Raw genomic sequence first — 18,505 nt, 5'->3', positions numbered from 1 at the left:
CACTCACTATACCCTTTCCATTATACAAAAAAGTTGTGCAAATCTATAGTGAGTAAACCAAATCAATAAATTCACATAGCAAGAATAGCCTAAATAAAAATGAGTTACCAAAAGGTAATGAGTATAGAAAACTCATACATAAATTCTTTTGATAAGTACATTACATTTGATATTTTTTTTTTTCTAAATCTATTAGCCATTTTTTTTTTGGGTACGTGCATACCATATTATTGTCTCCAACTGCAAATTCATCTAAAGATATTCTGCCTTAAGCACTTAGGGATCAAGGGCTAAAAAAACTTAAATAGAATATTCTAAAGATTTACATTGACTTTGGTAGCTACGGCGGAACTGGCGCTTACAAATTACAATCACTCTAGTCAGGCCAACACCATGATCAACCATCAAAGAAAATCAAAATTAAAGAAATGCAACAATGGTGATCATCCATCAAAGAAAGCTTAGTAGAGTCTAAGATTTTAAACTTATACTCCTACCTGAACCAAACAAACTAATGCATTAAGATTTATTCTTGCAACTCCTACCTAAACCAAATCCTACCTAAACCAAAGTAGGTAGGAATTTAAAATTAAACAATTGTACCTTATGTGCTATGTTGTTGCCCCGCCTACCTTCATATTTGTCAACTTGGTAGTCTATCCCAATCAACAGGTTGTCCCAAACTCAATATGAGGTAGTCATCATGTGTTACATTTTGAAAATGGTTAGATTCAATTTAACGAACAATCACTTGTACCTGAAAATAGTTTTGAGATATTGTGAGGTCATTAATCCTAAAACCGATACACCAAGTTAAAATACAAATAAAGGCAGAACGCTGCTTTAACGATACCACAGCCTTAGCGACTACAACTTGCACAAACAAATACAATTCAAGCAAAGACCGTCCTTCAAAATGTCATTACAACTATGAAGAAAACTTACATCTACATACAAATAAGTCAAGATATCAAAAACCTTCTCGGCATAACTCTTCTGTTAATAACCCTCTTCCAAATCTGAATAAATATAGCACCCGATACTCTCTATTAGGTATAAGTAGGTTGCCCGAGAGTACCTTTACTACCTTTGTTGTTTCATGAATGCCTTTTGAGAGAAATTAAGTAAAGCCAAAGGAATAAAGAGAAACTAACAACTTATTAAGAATTGGATGTCAACCTCTAATTAGTTGCAGTATGTGTCTTCATCAAGTCTAATGTGCTACGCAGTCCACGATATTTTGGTTAGTCTCCTTGTATATATTTTTTGCTGGGTTGGTTAGTCTTCTTGTAGATAGGTTGTAGTGTTGCGAAAGTGAATGAAGTTGAGCTACACATTGAAGTATTAGGAAACAACATACTATTTTAAAAACCAAATGTGAAACATAAAACATAGGTTAGCGTGAAACTTAACACTTGAGTAAATTTACACTCCTACAAAATGAATGTTGAACGTGATATAGAACTTGGACTAACCATCTTTAGCCACACTTCCTCCACTTTGGTCTCTTTCCATATATAGTTTAGTTCAAGTTATTAAACCTCATACAACTATATATCCTATTTTTTGAGAAAAATTGGTCACACAAAGACTATAGTAAATTAAGCTTCTAACAAACTGGTGGATATCCTTCATGGCTATGAATGATATCCATCCAACATTGTGATGAGTGCTTGATATTGGCTATGAAGTACATGTAAGAACCGTTATTTCATAATGACTATTTCTACAAACCGCGAACACCACGCGCAGCGGAATCAATGGGTGTCCACGATTTGTAATTGGAAACATACATTTGAATCCGATTTAGATAACTCTGAGAATCCAAGTTTTATCAAATCCGAAATCAACCCCTTGATCTTCTGTTATATTCCTTTAGAACATATTGGACGTTGTGTGGACAACGATCTACCAACCCCTTTCTTTCTCTCAAGATCAGAAACGAATTCAGATCTACTTTTCTTGCCTCTTTTTCAGAACAATGAATAGTGAATAGGTTAATTTTGGCCAGAGAGAAAGAGTATTCTATTTATAGGCTCTTGGGGGACCATGAGGAGAAATTAGGGTTGGGCCTCGGCGGGCTTGGGCTTCCCATGTTAAGCCCGAAACACGCGGCCCAAGTCCGTCAACAAATGGCTTATTCCACTAAAGGTCATTGTTGTACTACCGCCCTAATCCCAAATTACGTGTCAGTGTTTATGGGCTCCATATTATATGCTCGTTGATCTCCCGTGTTTAAGATATCGAATGTCCGTTGATTAAGTCAATTTATCGACAACTACATTAATCAACTTCTTATGTCCTTGAGTAGTACCACTTCAACCTCATTGTCATGTCGGAATAAATCCACTGCGGGGTTTACATGACAATCTTTTTATCTCCTCAAGGGGACATCATCAACGACTTCTTATGGACCACGGATTCCTTCTATAATCAACAACACACCTTACATACAATGTCATTACCCAATCCATCGAGTTTGTTGATTCACAAATGAATCTCATTCATTGATGATTTAAAGCAATGTACAATGCATGTAAGTGCCCGTTATTATATCCGGATTAGGAAGACAAGCATCCATAATAACAGAGGTGTTTGTTATCTTATATAGTCAGTATAAGGAGAAACAACCTCACTTGGTCATGTTCAATACACACAAAGTGTACTAGTGTAATCTTATAGTCAAGATAGACTAATACCAAATTATACTACAACAGTACTAATGATTTGTCCAAATCCATAGGTTGTGAACGATTACTTATACTTTATAAGGTATTGATGATATGATCTTCTGTGTGTTCATACCATATCATCTACAACATAAAGTATTAGACACATGCATATTGTTTCGGCAATAAACTGCTTCAACACAACGAGAGCAATGGTAAAGAACGCACTAAGAAATAGAGGAATTTGATGTTGGGGGAGATGAAACTGAACCAAGATAATGGTTGCCTACGTACCCAAGATCTATTATCTAGGGATCAAGTTTCCACGTAGTTCCTTATGAAAAATAGTTTGGTATTTATAGAGGTAGAGTAGAGAGTCCTTGTAGCTCAAGTAATCTTGTAGCTTGAGCAATTGTGATAGAATACAACTCTCAACTGATAATTATCTCTTTGATAAGAAATGAATCTGGACATAAATCAATGTACATTAGTGGCAAGCCATGTGGCTAAGGTTTAGCCTTAGACACATGAGTTAATGGGCCTGTACATCCATGGTATTGCAAATTGGGCTTTAGCCCTGTCTATTAAATGAATAAAATGGAGACCCCTACTAATGGATGTTTGCCACGTATGTGGGGGTCGAAACACCGCCCCCTCTTTGTCACGCGAACAAAGTTCACATGGCAAAGAAGAGAAGAAAAAGCAGGGAAAAAATGGAATACGAAAATAGTAAGGGAAATGTATAACAAAGTGTCGTGTGAACGTAAACGATGGGAAAATGGACAATTGGAAAAAATTCGTGAATTATCGGAAACGAAATAATGTCAAATTAACGTATACAGGACGCATTGTAGTTAAAAAAAAATGGCTGAAAAATCCATAAAAAAAATTTCAAAAGAAATTGATTGTCGAACACTGTACCGAACGCATTACGTAACAATACGAAAGTTGATTTCAACTACGCGTGCCAGCGGAATATCGATACGAAGATTAGACCATTGAAATCTATTGAGAAAAATCGCGAATTATTGTGAAGGAAATAATTGGAATTCGAAAAATGTTCAAGAGTCAAAAATTTGTTCAGAAATAACTAGAAGATATGCACGTGAAAATACCACAGAAAAACTAGGACTCCAAAATTAAATCCGGATTGGATAACGCTTATCATCAAGTCTCGCACCTTAAGTCGGTTTAGCTAATAGAATTATACATGGACTGAAATACTAGACCAGCGCAAGATCAGGAAAAGAGAAAGAATATAAACAGAAGGAACGTGAGAAAAACCTTAACCAAAACCAGTAAACACCACCATTTTACTAGTACATCATTGTGACAGGGATCATCGAGTTTCCGTACGGTGTCGGCGCTGGTTTCGAAGACGTAAAAAGGTTAAACTGTGTTTGATTATTATACGGTCCTCTGGTTTCAGGCAACTCTTCTTCTCATCTTCTTCATCCCATCTTAACTATCACACCAGTAAAACTGATCGGAAAGATCACGAAATAAATTGTTTATTCACAAAGCTCACCCTGTTACTTGAACGCCTTCAAAATATTTTGTTGCATCTAGCCTAATACAGCAAGATTTGAGAGCTACTATACATATACCTGGCGTGTATACACAAGTTCCTCAAGGGAACCGGCAGCGAGCATGCGAAAAAACCCCAACATGTCGTCTTTGCCCATAGCGAAGACGACCTATCCTGGACTTGTAAGGCGCGAGCAGGATTCCAATATGTAGCACTAATGAGATTTAAACTCAGTCCACCAACTCAAGATTTAAACAGCTTGCTTGGGCTTGAGTTGAACTCATCAAGAAGGGACATGGCTACGGAATATTCACCTTTCAGCGCATCTTGGATTCTGATGATATCGTGGTAAGTAAACTTTGCGCGTTATGCTGTTGTTGTTGTTGTTGTTGTTTTTTTATGCATGGCCGTTGAACTGTTGAACTCTTTCCTCAGGAATTCCTCTGCATGGATCATGTGGAGATGACAAAAAATAAAAATTGTTGGTGTATGGAGCGAATCCCTTCATGAGCTGTTGTGGTGAAGGCGATGATGGCGCCTTTTTTCGAACTGATTTCAACAAAACATTATACTGTGCACTACCAAGAAAGGAGGGGCACCATACCTGCGCTTCTTTAATATGGCCCAATGAACCCGGTTTTTGTGCTCTCTGACCCGGTTTTCTTTTCTTTTTTTTTTTTTTTACAGGTAAAAACGACCGTATTAAACAGGCGAAAGATAATCACAAAGAAGAGAACTTGATGACGATCGTAGATTTGGTGAGGTGGAAAGAAGGTGACAAATACCCCGAACACACGACGCCACGGCGATGGTCACTTAAAGAACTACGGAAAATACTAGTACTCGAGAGATTTGAGATGGACAAAGTGTATGAATTTGAAATGAAAGTCGAAGAAGACGAAGTAGTAATGACGTACTCACAATTAAATTGCAGGAGTGCAATTCCGTTGAGCAAAGAAATTGCGCAATTATTGGAGTGGTGGCAAATTGCACCGGGACAACTGCCAATATCGTTCTGGTTAATCTTTACGAGAGCGCACCATTTACAAAATGAATTTAACAGAAGGTTTGGGGCTCAAGAAATCTTCGCGTTGATACAACCGAAAGCCATACTGACGAAAGGGTACATAAAAGTTGAAGTTGAATTCAAGGATTCAAACAGAAGTTTTAAAGGGTTCCCAAAAGTATACACCGGATGGGATAGATTTTTGTACCACTTGCGAGGGAAGTGGAATCCGACAGAGTTTAAAGTGCCGAACAAATTTCGAGGTAAGCCAAAACATAAGTATTGAAAATAGTACTACGAGTAAACTGTTGACTAACACGAGTTATTTTGTGTCTAACAGAAAACGCGAGTACACTACCAGACATTGAATTGGACAAGGAAGTGGAGAACAACCTTCATTTCTTCTTTCATGAATGTTCTGACGAAAGATTGGTAGATCTGAGCTACTTTGATGATATTGTTGATTTCCGACACTATGGGGGTATCGAACAACAGCCCGATAGGTCCAAGGAGACACATAGTGAAATGGCGAAGAAGAATAAGAGTCTTAGAAATGCAATATTTGGCAGCGATAGCGATAGTGAAAAAGAAGATGGAACGGAATTAACACAGCGAGAATTAGTGCTGAGCTTGCTAACCACAAATAGCGAATTGTACAAAAGAAAATGTTCCACAAGAAAATGGGCGAATGGAGACCAAGAGAGACAACCAATGTTACAATGTATGATGCCTCGAGGGACGAGACTACAATGCACAAAACACCCCAGACGAAATATAATACATTCTCAACATAAAGAGGAAAAGGTATGTACCGTAGAAAACATAGATATGTAAAAGTGTGGTGAGATGTAAAATCTTGCTCTGGTTTGGTATATCTGAGGGAAAAGAATGGTGGGGAAAAGAACGAAAGCGATTGATACTTACAAAAGATAGTGCAGTGAAGAATACAAAGTCGGTGAAAGAAAACAAACAGCAAAGCAAAATGCAGGAGCAAAGAATCCAACAACCACTGGCAAATACTGTCAGGGGTAATACTACTCATGGAGGAAAACCACATAATCTGTTAATAGTAAGTGACCGTTGAATTTTACTATTAGGTTAGGACGGTAAAGAAATTTGTGTCCAACACTAAACCGATGAAAATGGTAGATGAAGCAGAGATGGTCAAGTTTGGAAGACGAAGTGAAGGGATCGCTCGGGATCACGCCAATGGAAGCGGCTCGAAAAATATCAAAAATGTGGCGAATCTGAGGAGAACATCGGAGGAGAATATGACAGAAAGCGATTGTCAATGATTTTCGATAGTATGAACCAGGTATGATAGTATTATTTTTATCAGTTATTGCAAACTTGTGTTTAAGTCTGAAAGATTGATGAAATCAGATATTTTTCGCCCTTGAGTTAAAACGGTGGTAATGCGGGCTAAAAAGAAATTCATGAAAAAGTCGCGAAGAAAAATATCGTTCCGAATGAAGTCAATGCCTTAGAAGAAATAGAGAAAGTGAAGATACTCAACCAAAAATTGGAAGAGGCAAACAAAGCGTTAAAGCGGAACCAATGAGAGAGTTAGAAGGCGAAAACAAAAACTTAACCGCCGGACGGAAGAAGCGGAGAGGAGAGATCGTACGAAAAATTTGGGAAAGCCTGTGAGATAATGGAGGAACACAAACACTTAAAAGTAGATGTGATAGAATTGAAGTCACTCGTGGCGACCAAAGATCAGGAACTTAAACATGCGTAAAAAGAGGTAGAGAAAAATAACAAGCGAATGACAGATTTAAACGAGCGGCTCAGCCAAGATCATGTGCAAATGGCACACTGTGAATCGTCCGTAAGACAATTGACAGAGACTTTAATAGAAACGGGAGATGAACTAGAATGTGAGAAGATGAATTACAAAGATTTGTACGAGTTGTATATGCGAAAAATTGGGAAGGAACCATTGGATTTTCCCAAACCAATGATCATGTGATTGTGAGAATGTAATACCATAGAGCTAAAAATTCTTTTTATAAAAATAAAAATAAAGTATGTGTTGGCTATTGAATATCATTGTGATGTCAGATAACATACCTGCATTAAATTTAGTGTTGTTGATTTATGAATGTAAAAGAACGAGACCCCCCCATGTAGAGAGAAAAACCTCCCAATGTAGAACCATTGGAGAAAGTTATTGAAAGGCAAAGGGGACATGATCATCCTCAATGAACCTAGCTATTCAGGTGTCAAAATATTTGTACCGAACGTGAAGCAAGGCCTGACAACTGTTGGAGTTGTCACAGGTGCAAAGTCGTCACCCGTGCACTGGGACCAAACTAAAACACAACACCATTGCCTTAGTAGTGGAATTAGCACGGATATTGTACTGTGGGAGTATTGCAATAGTTGTTCCGAGCAAGAATAACCATCTTATTGACTCGGATTTCTGTCAAGTAGGCATGAATGCGACTTACTTGGACCAAAAAAGGCATAATATGAATGACCTCCCTAGAATGAACGTTAATGAATGACATTGTTGAAAGTAAAAGTACAGAAGAATAGAGTAATGTAAAATGACAACCAAACTAAGAGAATGGAAGTTGAATGCCTTTATTGATGGATAAAATAGAACGAACTACATAGATGGATAGATTTGTTATTGATGGAGTAATGTAAAAATGCAAAAAAATTCCTAACAATAAAACTTGCGAAGGTGGTAAGCATTCCATGGCTTCTCTATCATTCTTCCAGAAAATAGTACGGAGGAAATATGACCCCTTAGATGTTGGACGATCTATGATGTAGGGTCCTTGCCAATTTTCTCCAAATTTTCCCCGATTCTATAAGCTTTGGGTTTCTCTGAGAACCCGGTCTTGAGAACAAAAGACTTAGGGACGGATCTTCTTGTCGTAGTTTCCGTTTCATGTAAAGTTTTGATACTTAATAAGTCATTTGTAGTCCCTTAGAGCGAACCTCATCAATAAGAGCTTTTGGTGAGCCAAAGTAGTGTCATTGGAACTGTTTCAATAGCAACCGACCGAGATGTCTTGGAAATCAGTTATGCGGGTAAAAGGCGCTTGACACCATATGCAAGGTTAAAAGGTGATAATGCGGTTGAATATTTTGGCGTTGTCCTATAAGCCCACAAGCGGTGGTAACTCCTTGACCCAATTTCCTTTGGCGCCAGTCAAATGCCTCTTTAGGTTGGCCAAAATCACCTTATTGGTGGCCCGCCTTTGCCCATTAACTTCATGGATGATAAGGTGCGGAGAAGTTATGTCGTATCTTCAAATTAGCCAGAAGCCCGATTTAATTTCTTCCGCATCAAATTGTTTACCATTATCCGATACAAGTGCCACAAGGATGCCAAAGCGACAAACAATATTTCTCCATAAAACATTTTGGCGTTGGAAGCATGGATTTGGACCAAAGGCTTTGCTTCTACCCATTTGGTAAAATGTCGGTTGCCACAAGAAGGAATCATTATACTACCCGGAGCTTTAGGTAAAGGGCCAATAATGTCTAAGCCCCATTTGGCAAATGGCCATGGGCTAAGCATGGGATGCAACTCAGTAACAGGGAGTTTACTCATATTGTCATGCTTTTGGCATGGTTCACACCTCTCAGATAGGTGTTTTGCATCCTTTTGCATCTCTGGCCACCAATAGCCCTATGTTATAGCCTTATGAGCTAAACTTCGTCCCTTCGAGTGGCTTCCGCATAAGCCGGAGTGAATCTCTTCCAAAACATGAAGTCCTTCCTGTTTTGAGAGGCATCGCAACATAGGGTTTAAGTCTGAGCCTTTGCGATATAATTGCAAACTTCCGTCAGTAACAGATATTACCAAAAACTTTCATGCATCGCGTTTGATTCTTTCAGCGAGTTTTGGTTCTGGCGGAAGCAAAGAAACTTGCAAGTATTAGATATAAGGAAGACGCCAATCTTGCTCATCGGAGATCATCACTGGCTCTGATAGTATCATATCGGGAATTTCAGGACTATCATCTCCTTCATGTACCAACTCACTATCTGTTCCGGGAGCGAATTCAGGAGGAACAAATGGATCTATAGATTCTAATGGAAGATCCAAAGTATGGTCATGTTGTGAATTTTCCATCTCCTTTTTCCGCTTCCGAGTCATGATTGAATGCGATATATCATTGGGTCAGTATATCATCGCATTTGCGTATAAGCAAAACAAGTAATTACTTTCATGTACATACAAGTCATGCAATTCTTTTTCGGTAAAGTCAATGTTTGGCTCTTTCTGAAACTCCACAATGATGTGTCTTGACTCTTCGCTTCTTAACGGCGGAGAGATAAGCCAATGAATCAGCATGGCGTATGTCATTTCGGGTCTTTGAGTGATAGAGATGCTATCAAATTGTCGAGCAAGGCTATGTATCAAAACAAGATAAGCCGCCATCACGGTCATCTCTTGCTTCAAAAGACCCATAAAACTGATTGGCCACAAGGCGAGAATCCGTGTATAACTAGAGCTTTCGCGCCCCTAGTTTCAAAGCTGTTCTCAAGGCACAAACGGCAGCCTCATACTCGGCTTCGTTATTTGAAGCGGCGAAGCCAAGTCACACAGATTTCTCAATCTTCTCTCCATTTGGGTTTAACAAAAGCGATCAATTCGGACCAGATTTATTATGGGAGCCATCCGAGTAAACAATCCATAGGTCAATGGGATTAGGAATTGCGTTTGCAAGTTGGTCTTAAATTAAGCCCCGATTCTTGGTGGGAGAATGTCTTCCATAGATTCTTCCCGCACAAGAAATCGTCAATAGGAGAATCATCAATCGGAAAATCGGCTATCAAAGAAGCTAGAGCATGTCCTTTTTCAGCAGTACGACTTTCAAAGACAATGCTATATGCACTAAGATAACTTTCCCATTCGGCTAATCTACTTGATTCTTGTGCATTACGAAAGATCTTACGTAAGGGATACTCAGTATAAACTCTGACCAACCTCCCCTGGAAGTATGGTTTTAACCGACAAGCGGAATGAACCAATGCAAGTGCAATTTTTTCCATCTTTGAATAACGAGACTCCGCTCCGGTTAACATCTTACTGATAAAAAAGACGGGTCTACCATCATCGACGAAAATAACAGCACTAACAGCTTGAGTTGTAGCTGCTAGGTATATGCCAATAGGTTGACCCGTTGAAGGACTTGTCAATATAGGAGGACTGACCAAGTATTTCTTCAGTTGTTGTAATGCCATCTCACAATCAACGTTCCAATTTGCCGCCCCCTTTAAAGTCTGGAAGAAGGGATGACAACGATCGGAATATTTAGAAATAAATCTATGAAGAGCGGCAAGCCGACCAGTAAGCCGTTGAATTTTCTTCTTATTTTTTGGTGATGGCATATCAATAACGGCGCGTATCTGATCAGGATTAGCCTCAATACCTCTATGAGTCATTAGGTATCGAAATTTTCGGAAGAGAGGCCAAAAGAACATTTGGCGGGATTGAGTCTCATGTTATACTTGTTAAGCCTATCAAAAACAAGTTGAAGATCGGAAAGATGATCACCGGTAAGCTTCGATTTAGCGACTATATCATCGATATAAGCCTCCATTATTATCCCCCAGATCGGAAAAATTGTATTGACAAGCTTTTGGTAGGTTGCACCGGCATTTTTTCAGACCAAAAGGCATAACGATTATTAGCAGAAAATGCCTTAGGTCAAGTTAATGAAGGCGGTGAACTCTTGGTCATCCACATTCAAAGAGATCCGGTAGTACCACGAAGAAGCATCCATGAAAGATAGGTGTTGGAATCCGCAAAGTGGCATCCACTAGTTCGGAAATTAGTGGCAATGGATACGGATGAATCGACAAGCTTCGTTAAGGTTTGTAAAGTCAATACAAATTCTGATTTGTCCGTTCTTTTTTTAATGCGGCGACATTAGCAAGCCATTTTGGGTAAGTAACTTCGTCGGATAAAGTTAACCGCAAGTAGCTTATCAATCTCTTCTTTAACTTTGAGCTTCCGATCGGTGCCATTCTTCTTGGTTTTGGCGAACGGCACGAAACTTGGATCAATGTCAATGTCAAGTTTATGACAAGCAAAAGTAAGGGTCTATTCGGCATTTTCTCAATTTTCCAAGCGAAGATACGCTTATTTCGCTATAAAAGGAAACCAACTCTTTTTGTTCTATTTCGAAAGTTCGGCCGGAAATAAAAGTGGTTTCTTCTGGCTGAATCTCCTACTTGCACTTCCAAAAGTCGATCCATCAAGCTATTCAATGGAATGAAGTTGCCCTTGCACATGAGCCTCAATATTATAGATGAAGGGCACCACCGCGGCAATTGGCAATGCCGTGTAACATAAAGGGATGAGCACTTGCGGGGATCGTATTACCTCGAACTTCAGATTTTTTATAGTCATCCATTGCTTTGTCATGCGGGCATGGGCAGATATACGGTCACTACTGAACCTTGCAAATATATGCCAAAATGAGGTTTAAAGAATGGGAACTTGACACAGCGATGAAATGTGGAGACTACTAACATAATAATTAATCCCCATGGAATGTATCCAATCTACGCCCAAAATTGCGTTATAGTGGGGCGATAGTCCATCAATAAGAAATCGAGCTCAACTTCTTTGTTCATTAATTTGATTGGTAAGGTAATTCTTCCAACCATTGAAGATGTTGTCCCATCAAAACCGATGATAGGATTGTCTTGGCGATGATCATACCCCGCCGAAGTTGCATCGAGAATAACATCCACTGAAAATGATCTTTGGAGGTGGCCCCATTATTTGTGTCGATCATTATTCGTTGAACACGAGAAGCACCTATAGACACGCTAAAGAAATTATAACTGCGTCATAGTGAGGGTGATATACACCAAGGAGATCATCATCGGTGAATCGGAGGGTTCTTCTTCGGAAGTTTTGTCCGGATTCCTTTGACAAAATCAACTTTGTTGATCGAAAACGGTTAAACTCACCAACATAACTAACTTTCAAACGCTTTTGATTCTTACTCGACTTTTTGGAAAGAGACTCAACATGAGAATGGGAAACATTAATGACATGCTCATAAGTTGCAAAGAATTTACCTTGTTGAGAGTTTTTAGTAAGATATTCATTTAAAAGTCTTTTCTCCACTAATTTCTGAATCCGACCCGAGAGAGCGACAAAGTTAACGTCTAACGGCCATAGTCATTATGGAATTTACACCCAAGGCTTTGTCCCTTGTCCCTTTGGTATCTTCGAAAGTGGATAAAGGCGGGAAAAAAGATTCCCACTTTTCAACTTCTAAATAAATATGAGTACTTGGCATTGAGCGGGGGTCGGGTTTTAGCTCGGGTAGAGTCTTTCCATCACGATTGAAACTAACTTGCTTCGATTGTCATTCTTTCCATCGTTATCTTTGTTGATCGATCGTCCTTGCCCGCTTTAGAATTCTTCCGCGTCGAAAAATCTTTACTCGAATATCTTTGTCTCTTTGTCTTTTCGCCGATAGGTTCTCCTCAAATCTGGATGTGTTGTTCAAAGCCCTAACATACATATATCGTCACCGAAGTTTTAGGGACATCTTTAATTAGAGAGTGGTAAAGATCCCTTACAATGAAGTTCGAGTTTCTGTCTCTTTCATAATATAATGCTTCTTTAAAGGCGAAAAGAAGCATCCCATCAAAAACTTCTGGAACATCTATTGCTGCCTTTCGGAACCTAGTAACAAAAGTACGTAACTTTTCGTCACGTTGTTGCTTGATGTTCAAAAGTGAGTCGACATCTTTTGGCGTCTTGCAATTGTGGCAGAAACGATTAACAAACTGATTTTCTAGTTCATTGAATTGGTGAATTGATCTTGAAGGCAACTCACTAAACCAGCGTAATGCTTCTCCCTTTAGAGTTGATGGAAAGAGCTTACATATGAGCGGGTCATCTCCACCCTATAACACCAACTTATTTTTGAACGATAGAACATGCAAGCCAGGATCTCCTTCTGACTCATCACAAAGTTCAAAATCGGGTTGTTTGAAGTCGGGATGGTGGTAAGCTTCTTGAATGTCAAGCGAAAACTTATCAAGTACGCCATCATTGACTGTTAAGTTTTTCATTCTTACATACATCCCTTGACTCTCTATCGTTAAGTTCTTTTGCAATCAACTCTTTTAACTGTTGTTCTGTTAGAGTTAAAGTATTGGCTCGAACAACTGGACGCCCCTGGTAGTGCCCATGTGGAGAAGGATACCTTCCATTATCTCTTATTGGAGTTAGAGATCTTTTGATGCTTGTACGCGACGATCCGACCGGTGATTGTCTTTGTCTATCCTCAGAACCAGCCCTGTCTAGGCGATAGTCACCCTTGGCGGGTGGTCGGAATAATTATACCACTTCTCCATGTTTTGTTGCTCTTTTGCGGGATGCCCGCCTTCCCATCATGTCGGACATATCTCGAGCGGGCGGTCTTCCCCGAAATTGCTTCTCGAGGTAAATCTTCCCTTTGAGATCGGACATGTCTAGGGTAGTAGTTATCCCCGCCAATCCGATTCTCCCCATAAGTACGGGTAATAGGGTCATTACTCTTAGAGCGTAACTGGTTGATTGTGTTTGAGAAATAACACGTTCTTTGAGGATGATGAAGTGGTTCTTCAAGGCGGTCCCCCATAATCGGAATGGCTGCGTCCCCTTGCGGGTCGCTTTGATGTTGTTGTTGAATTTGCAAAGATCGCCCACCGGCCTTTGCCTCTTTGCCAGCTTCCTTCTCAAGTTTCTATTTAAATTTTTAACTCATCGTAACTCACGCTCAACCGTATTAGGGGTGGTGAATTGGCTGTTACTATCACCTTTTTCGTTAGTTGGTGTGAGAGTAATGTCCACGTCCATATCCATGTCAACTAAAGGATCGACATGGACAGACGGCGGACCGCATGGAGGATTACTGACTTGTCGGTTTTCTTGTTGCAAGACTGTTAGGGTTGGTGCCGTGTTTATCTTGCCTTTTTTGGCGGTGGCGGGCGGTGGCGGTACTTGATGATTGGATGTTGAAATTGATCCTACCACTAGGAGCAACTTGATTGTTCAACAGTTCTTGCATTGGCTGATTTGAATTTCGAGGGTTGCGAGTATTATTAGCAGGAGGAATATGTCGACTATTTGGTCTGCTTCTTGTGCTTACCATCTTGATTGTTTCACGTGATAATGAATTCTAAAATCCCCATAGACGGCGCCAATTATGTTTCGGCAATAAACTGTTTCAACACAACAAGAGCAATGGTAAAGAACGCACTAAGAAACAGAGGAATTTGATGTTGGGGGAGATGAAACTAAACCAAGATAATGGTTGCCTACGTACCCAAAATCTATTCTCTAGGGATCAAGTTTCCACATAGTTCCTTATGAATGAAAAATTGTTTGGTATTTATAGAGGTAGAGTAGAGAGTCCTTGTAGCTCAAGTAATCTTGTAGCTTGAGCAATTGTGATAGAATACAACTCTTAACTGATAATTATCTCTTTGATAAGAAATGAATCTGGGCATAAATCAATGTACATTAGTGGCAAGCCATGTGGCTAAGGTTCAGCCTTAGACACGTGAGTTAATGGGCCTGTACATCCATGGTATTGCAAATTGGGCTTTAGCCCTGTCGATTAAATGAATAAAATGGAGACCCCTACTAATGGACGTTTGCCACGTATGTGGGGGTCGAAACACATATAACTAATATGCATAACATTTGCCCATATGATTCTCATTCAAAAAATGAAGAATTAAAGTTAATACAAAAGTAATGTTTTTAGTATATAACTCTATCAGTACATACCATCAACCTCTTTAGTGATGGTTCTAACACTGGATTTCCACGCAACCAATGGGTTCTTATCTTACTTTATATACTATTCTTTTAGCTTATCTATGGATCATCCTAAGAAGAATACAATTCTTTCTTACTAAATGTATGTGGGGAGCTGGACACATTACAATCTGTAGCATAAACCACCACTAAGTTCCTCTTCAAAGATCTATTAAAGAGAAAATGAATGCTGGCACTTGGCTGTGCAATTAAAGAACCTAACTGTCTACAGTACACAAAGTGGTGCTGGAATTTCTAAAAAGAAAAATAAGATCTCACCCAATAACTTTGTCTTTTTGCAGTCACAAAATCAAAATTGAAACCCATCTTTACACATCTCTTAAGATTTTTTTCAAACAAATAGTTGACACAGGAGTCAGGACTATAAGACACCTAACGTGAAATAGTCCTCTAGATGTTCTTGCCAATACAAACTTGATATCAGCGGCAAATTAAAACAGATAGAAATACTGAATAAAATAAACAACATATTGAAAAGAAAAAGTTTTGTTAACGAATTGAAAATAAGGATGAAGTTATCATTTTGTGACAGAAAGAAAAGTAATGAAAGACATACTTGCAAAGATTTTGTCGTAATGACTAATGACGACCCAGACTGCAGTCCTTCGCTTATGGCTATCAGCTCGATTCTCAACATTGTGTGTCCATCAAGAAACCTGAGCAATTTCATCAATTCTGATTTATACTGTTGAACAATTTGGGGTTTCAATGAGCACAAAACACGTATTATCGTCTTATACTGCATTCTAATAACGTCTTAGACTTCATTCTAATAACAACCCTCTTGGCTAAATACCAGTTGCTTCTTTACATAATGTTCAACCTATTCTATCTACTTGTACTCAATTGTCTGTCAAAAGGACTGGAAAGCCAATCACTCAAAATCAGCAAAGCAGTAATCAATGGAACCAAAATTAATGCCAAATGTTATGACACTTGGATCTCTAGCTATTGTCGTCATTCATTCAACACTATCATTTCTGTAGGGTCTGACCTGCAAAAAGAAAATTGCAACAACATTATGACTAATAGATCATATGCAAAACCTTAGCGCTAATGCAGGCGCAAAAAAAAAAGGATGCAACAATCTACTAAACATAACAAATCCATAGTAACAACCTAGCATTATTGCTTTAGGTCCTTGAGGGCTCTCAATCTCTTCAACATGATTATTAGTTGATCGACACGCATCACATTATAATTGTTTTTAGTTCTATTTTTAGAAATGGTTGCTAGCGGAAGCTAGATAAACAATTGAATTATTTGATGCCAAGCCCAGATCCCCAACCTTCAAATTAACGTTGTAGGCAAACAACAAACTAAATGCCAAGGTTGCTATTCGAAAGCCGAAAAATAGTGCGAGACAAACCATGCACTAATTACATTTCAGAAGCCAAATAGAGCATGGATATCTGCTGTTTCATAGTTCACACAAATTAGATGGACACTGTGAGGATGTTGAACCTAGAACACTCAAATAACAATTAAGAGTTAGATGATAGCATAATACCTATTTTAAGCAGTGATTACAGCACAACTTTAACTATTAGAAAGGTTGGGGGCTAGAAGAAATGAAGGGATAGTGCAGTTGTAATAGATTTAGAAGATTCTTAAAGATGTTTTCTCTATATATTGGTATGCACTTCCATATGCACCTTATCTATTCTTTTACTGTGAAAATTAACTTGTCGAGCTTCTTTAGCAACTCTAGATGCTGAAACGGCATCCAAGTATGGCACAATGTTGGTTTAGTAAATGCTATTAGCTCTAAACATTAAGCAGCTTACAGTGATAAATGTACCTCAAAGTGAAAATAGAATAATAGGAAAAAGTACCTTAGCTTGCATTTGATGCAACACTATCGGTTTGGCTCAACAAAGCTTTTCTCATAGCGGGCAAAGAATGGTCGTAGTTGCATTCAATGGTTAACCATCAGGCAAGAATTCATAAACATGGTCCTCAAACCATCATTGATATATTTAAAAAAACAAAAAAGTAGTTTAAAAATCTTAAACGAAATCCAAATCTGTTTCAAGCACAGGATTCAAATATTCAATAGGTAATTAATCGAAAGATAACTCCAGAAAATAATACCCTAACAGATAAAAGGCGATCAATGTGAGTGTATTTGACAATAGGTATAGTGCCGACCAAAAAAACAACAGGTATGGCCAAAACTCAGAGGAAGGAGTGATGGTTCCAAGCTTCGGGAGTCAATGCCATATCCACTTATCCAGTGATTTCATAATGCTAGAAACAATCACATTTCCATATCAAAATAAGATAATAATAGTTGACCAAGGTCTTTGGTGCTGGTATTCTACGTCGAATGAAGCTTATTTGCTAAGGTGATTCTTGATGCACAAACAAAATCATTCCTTAGTCCTTACGCCATATGTGGTTGCAAGTTGCAACTTCAATTTTAGATGTGTCCCAATCTAAAAATTTATGGTCTCTAACATGTGGTGTTCAGTTCCAAGTGATTAGAGCCGATAATCTACGTGTTTCTTAGATACATCAAATCATCAATTAATCAATATGTTTAGTATTTGAAAGCACTTCTGACAGCAAAGTATGCATGTATTTGATTCCTTTGTTATGCAAATTGATACAGGATCAAAGCAACTCGAGGCATATCTTCCAGATGTCTGGTTGTCGTGCCTATGTTAAAAAAAAAACTGTTTACTCCACTCTCAAATTTCATATATTCTATTCGGCTACTGATCCAAACAATGAGCTCATAATTTTCTATTTAACTATTGGTTCTTGAACCAATCTTTGTGTTAGTTCACACAAATCAGACATGTAATTTCACAACAAATACATAATCAAAATTTCTTTCGAACATGTAGAATATGGTAACAACTCCTAGCAATCAAAATCGACCAAACAATAGCATAGATCTAGAAGTGAATATTCTTACCTTTTTAGAATATCTAGAAGATTTACCCAGACTATAGATCATTCGCAAAATCAGCCTTATATACTTAACTCTTTCCCTTGACTCACAGCTCGATCAGATCTCTCACTTCATATCGCCATTAAGATTCTGCTTTTGACTCGCTAAATCTATATATATTCATCCCAAATTGCTAATATGTATATTTAAAAAAATCGCAAGAAGATATATACATTAATTTGTTAAGTGTGCTAAACAAAACTTTAATTATGAAGAGTTTTAATATATGGAACTTGTCGAAGGCTTTTTGGATTTTTAGGTTTCGTAGTTTGAAGTCAAATGGTGTTTTTGGTTAATAGTAGTCGGAGGTTTTTTAGGTTTTTAGGATTCCTTTGAAATCGAAGGTTTTTCTTTTTTTTTAGATTCAAATTTTGTGTTTGAATGATTCGTAGTTATCTCGAATTGGTTTAAAGATTGGGAGTGTAATTGAGTTGTTATTATTATATGTATCTCGAGAACATCTAAACAATCGCGAGCAAATCCAACGTAAGATGTAATTTGTAGTAGGGACTGACTC

At 38.3% G+C, this 18,505-nt stretch overlaps 1 long non-coding RNA gene across 2 annotated transcripts; it reads right to left on the bottom strand.

Annotated features, from left to right (window-relative positions):
- Positions 1 to 505: 505 nt before the first annotated feature.
- LOC147509369 (uncharacterized) lies at positions 506 to 17,945 on the bottom strand. Of its 2 annotated transcripts, XR_015216544.1 has the most exons (3): positions 16,865 to 17,945; positions 15,586 to 16,023; positions 506 to 757 (listed from the first exon to the last, which is right to left on the bottom strand). It is a non-coding gene; the product is annotated as an uncharacterized LOC147509369 (long non-coding RNA). The 2 variants fall into 2 exon arrangements; XR_015216545.1 differs by lacking the exon at positions 506 to 757 and having other exon boundaries at positions 15,500 to 16,023.
- Positions 17,946 to 18,505: the final 560 nt, after the last annotated feature.

Source organism: Coptis chinensis, chromosome 3 (assembly GCF_015680905.1).
Source record: "Coptis chinensis isolate HL-2020 chromosome 3, ASM1568090v1, whole genome shotgun sequence".
Lineage (NCBI taxonomy): Eukaryota > Viridiplantae > Streptophyta > Magnoliopsida > Ranunculales > Ranunculaceae > Coptis > Coptis chinensis.
Note: the sequence above shows the minus strand (reverse complement) of the source record. Positions and strands in the feature narration are given on the sequence as shown.